This window comes from Macaca fascicularis, chromosome 4, assembly GCF_037993035.2.
Source record: "Macaca fascicularis isolate 582-1 chromosome 4, T2T-MFA8v1.1".
Lineage (NCBI taxonomy): Eukaryota > Metazoa > Chordata > Mammalia > Primates > Cercopithecidae > Macaca > Macaca fascicularis.
In genome coordinates, this window is record NC_088378.1 from 158,801,317 (window position 1) to 158,805,438 (window position 4,122).

General features: G+C 38.5%; 1 non-coding gene across 1 annotated transcript; it reads right to left on the reverse strand.

The window, feature by feature from the left end:
• Positions 1-809: 809 nt before the first annotated feature.
• LOC123573209 (U7 small nuclear RNA) lies at positions 810-870 on the reverse strand. The gene has a single exon (XR_006697940.1). It is a non-coding gene; the product is annotated as a U7 small nuclear RNA (small nuclear RNA).
• Positions 871-4,122: the final 3,252 nt, after the last annotated feature.

Consider the following 4,122-nt stretch of genomic DNA (forward strand, 5'->3'; position numbering starts at 1 on the left):
GACCCATTTCTACAAAAAATAAGCCAGGGATGGTGACATGCACCTGTGGTTCTGGCTACTTGAGAGGCTGAAGTGGGAGGGTCACTTGAGCCCAGGTGACTGAGGCTGCAATGAGCCAAGGTTGCACCACTGCACTCCAGCTTGGGGGACAGAGCAAGACCCTTTCAGAAAGAAGAAAGAAGGAGAGAGAGAGGGAAGGAAGGAAGGAAGGAAGGAAGGAAGGAAGGAAGGAAGGAAGGAAGGAAGGAAGGAAGGAAGGAAGGAAAGGAAGAAAGGGAAAGGGGCCATAGGATCCAAGGTTTAAAGGTATTGGTAAACACGCACCTCAGATGTGCATTTCTGAAAATGCAGACATAGTGATTCAAAATTTCATATGGGCCAATAAACAAGATTTATTTCAGCAAATGTGAATAAGAAGAACAATGAATGGGGAATATATATACAAGATATTAAAATACAGCAGTCCCTCAGCGTCCATAGAGGATTGGTTCCAGGACTCCCATGGATATTAAAATCCATAGATGCTCAGGTCCTGATATAAAATGGTGCCATATCTACATATAATCTATGCACATCCTCCCATATACTTTAAATCATCTCTAGTTTACTTATAATACTAACACAATGTAAATGTTATGTAATTAGTTATCTTGTATTGTTTTTAAAATTTGTACATTTTTCATCATTGTATTGTTATTTTTATTGTTTTTTTTCTCCTGAATGTTTTCAATTTGAGGTTGGCTTAATCTGCAGGTGCAGAATCTGTGGATATAGAGGGCCCACTGTACGTACTCTTTTTGAGGAGCAAGGATGGTATCCAGTGAAAACTGGAAACCCTGTTAGATAAATTCTAAAAGAACTGTCACACTCAACTCTATATTCTACAACGGCAGTAACTAAACAGTATGGCACTGCCTCAGAACAGACAGACACATCTACGGAACAACATAAAGAATCCAGAAATAAACTGAAACACATCTGGGAATGTAATACATTATATAGATGCCATCCCAAATGCGTAAAGAGAAAGTGGATTATTTGATCAGTGGTGTTGGATCAACACAGAAAAAGCCATCTTGAAAAAACAAAGTTGGATCCATGCCTCACACCTTACACCTGGATAAATTCCAAATGTAAGAAATCAAAACCCCAAAGCAGTAGAAGAAAGCATGAGAGGATATGTAATAAGTTGAGATGGGAACAACTTATCCAACATAAGATTCAGATGTTATAAAAGAAAAGGTTAATAAAATTATATCATGAAAACATACAATGAAAATTCTCTATGGAATAAACATTACAAGCAAAGTAAAAAAGACAAATGACAAATCAGGAAAAAATCTACTTCCTCCATCACAGACAAAGACCTAATTTCCCCACCATGCATGTTATCATGCAAATTAGTTTTTTAAGATGGTCAATCCATTTAAAAATGAGTAAAGGATATAAACAGCTCACAGAAAAGTAAATATAATAAAGCTCTTTAAAACATGAAAAATGTTCACAGCACTCATAAAAAAATACAAGTTAAAACTACCCTGAAATACTATTTTTTGCTGCTAAAATTGGCAAAGATCCAAAACTCCAATAGCATACTCAGTTGGTGAGGCTTAGAGTAAAGGGAATTCATTTATCACTGGAGGGGAAATAAATTGGATGGCCACAAAGGTCAATATGGCAATATCTATTAAAATTACAAATGTGCCTGCCCTTTGACCCGGTAATTCATTTCACAGCTGTTATCCTACAGTTGTACCCACACATATGCAAAATGATGTATGTACAAGATTATTTGTTGCAACAACGTAAGAGGGAAAAATTGGAAACTACCTAAATGTCCATTAAAAAGGGACCTGGACAAGGAAATATTATTAAGGTGTAAAAAAGAACAAAAGATCTCCAATATATGCTGCTAGCTGAAAAAACAAACAAAAAACAAGATATGAAACAATGAGTGAAAAGGAGAGAAAAGAATATGTATCTTTTTCAAGTGCATAAAAATCTCTGGATGGATACTCAAAAAACTGGGTCCTAAGAGCAAGCCATATTCAGGGGGAGAGAAATTAGACTCTATCTTTGATGGGAAGAGTGTCAAAGAATTTGCAGACATATGTAAAACCAGTTTTTATACTCCTAAAATTCTGAACCTCATGAATATACCACCTGTTCAATATTTAATCCATCAATTTTTTAAATACAAGGGAATGAGTACCACTGGGTTTCCAAGTTGTGGCAGTTTACTTCTATTCAAAGAAAAGAAAACACTCAACTTTCATCAGAATTTTTTGCAAGTTAGACTTGATTTCAGCATTCCAGGAGGTCCCAGGAGAGATTCCTCCTGGTTTCTTGTGGGGATTCAAACCACAAAGAGAGGGATAGAGGCAGAGAGGGAGGAAAGAAGAGAGAGAGAGATATGTTATATGTTACACCAGTGGTAGTTAGCAATGTGGTAATTGTTATAACCCCCTTTATATTTTTGTGTGATTTCTAACATGTTTTCATTGAGCAAAATTATTTTTGTAACCAAAAAAACTGTTATTTAAAAATTTATATGTTATTTAAACTTCACTTATTCTTAACATTCACATGTTATTTCAGATTCACCTTGCCTTCCAACGAAGACGCATCCCTAGAGAAATGTTGCTTCTGCTAATGGAGTGCTAAGCTGAAGGATGCTGGTGGAAAAATTCAAAAGAAAACTGTATTTTTAAAAAGAAAAACTAGGGTGGACGAAGAGAAATGCAAGAGAAGGGAAAGGCTGGACAGCACTGCTGATGAGGTTGCAGGGTACAGGTCACTGGAGCATAAAGGAGCCGTGCAGAGACCATCAGATGAATGCTGGGGACCTTAGACAGTAAACACTAGATAAATTCCATTAATTAGATATCTTCAAAGGGGGTTTTATGCTTGGCCATATTGTGTGTGTGTACAATTCTTCCTCATTTCTTTATGAAAGCATCAGTAACTTTGTATATATGTACATAGTTTTCCAAAACACCCTCCCTCCAAAGAAATTTAGCTGAACAGGAACCTGTGAAAACTTCCACCTGGAGAAGGATATCCCCAGCAGAGTCTTGGGACAGGAAATAGGATGGTCTGCACTGGAAGTGTGAGAAGGTCCGTTGCCTGGAGCCATAAAGCATCAGGCAGGGAGGGACAGGAGATGGGACCTGATGGACAATCAGCAGGAGACAGGTCTTGGAGGTCCCTATGTCTTGTAGGACTTGTGGACTTTATCTCATAGATTACTTGGAACTACCGAAGAACCTTAAATGGGAGGGTCTTTGATTTGTAACTTAAACTGAGCATGTGGCTGCAGCTGGAAGACAGATTGGAGTGGTCAAGATTGGAGACAGGGAGACAAATTAGGGTTTTATTTTGCAACAAACCTCATCCAGGTGATGGATGAGGATGGTGGAATAAGAATCGTGGGGTAGTGGGGAGAAAGAAATACACAGGTATGATAACTCTCCAAAGGACAGAATGGGCAAAATGGAGTGATTGATTGGACTGAGGTTAGGTGAGGGAAGGCGTTCTGTAATGTTTCTTAGGTTTCTTGGAACGGATACTGTTGACAAAAAAAAAACAACACTAAACATATGTAGAGAAGACCCATTGTGTCAGCCTTTTTAAATTGCTGCTTTCTATTTCTTTTGTTGTCCATAAGGAAGCTATGAGTTCAGTTTCAAACATGCTGCATTTACATTATTTCTGGGACAACCAAGTAGAGATGTTCCACTGGTGGCTGGATACTTGAGTCTAAGGTTTGGGAAGCATTCTGGACTAGAGGCATAGAAATCATTAGGATATAGGCAAATAAATGATACAGAGGGATGGGTTCACCCCAGAATATCCGCACAGTAAGAAGGGTCATGCATCAAGCACAGAGCTTTGGAAAGTGATGTCTAGAGTTAGAGATAGGACTCTAGGGTTTAGGACTCCAGTGACTGAGTAGATGTTGACCTGATTATTTCAGGCAGGCACCTTTAGTTGCAGGAACTAGGACTCACTCAATTTATCTCAAGAGAAGAGAGGATTTGTGGAAGGGTCTGGACCAGACCTGGAGACCTCAGCAAATGAGGCAGGTCTAGGGGTGTCCACCTCTCTCCAACCCTATTTATT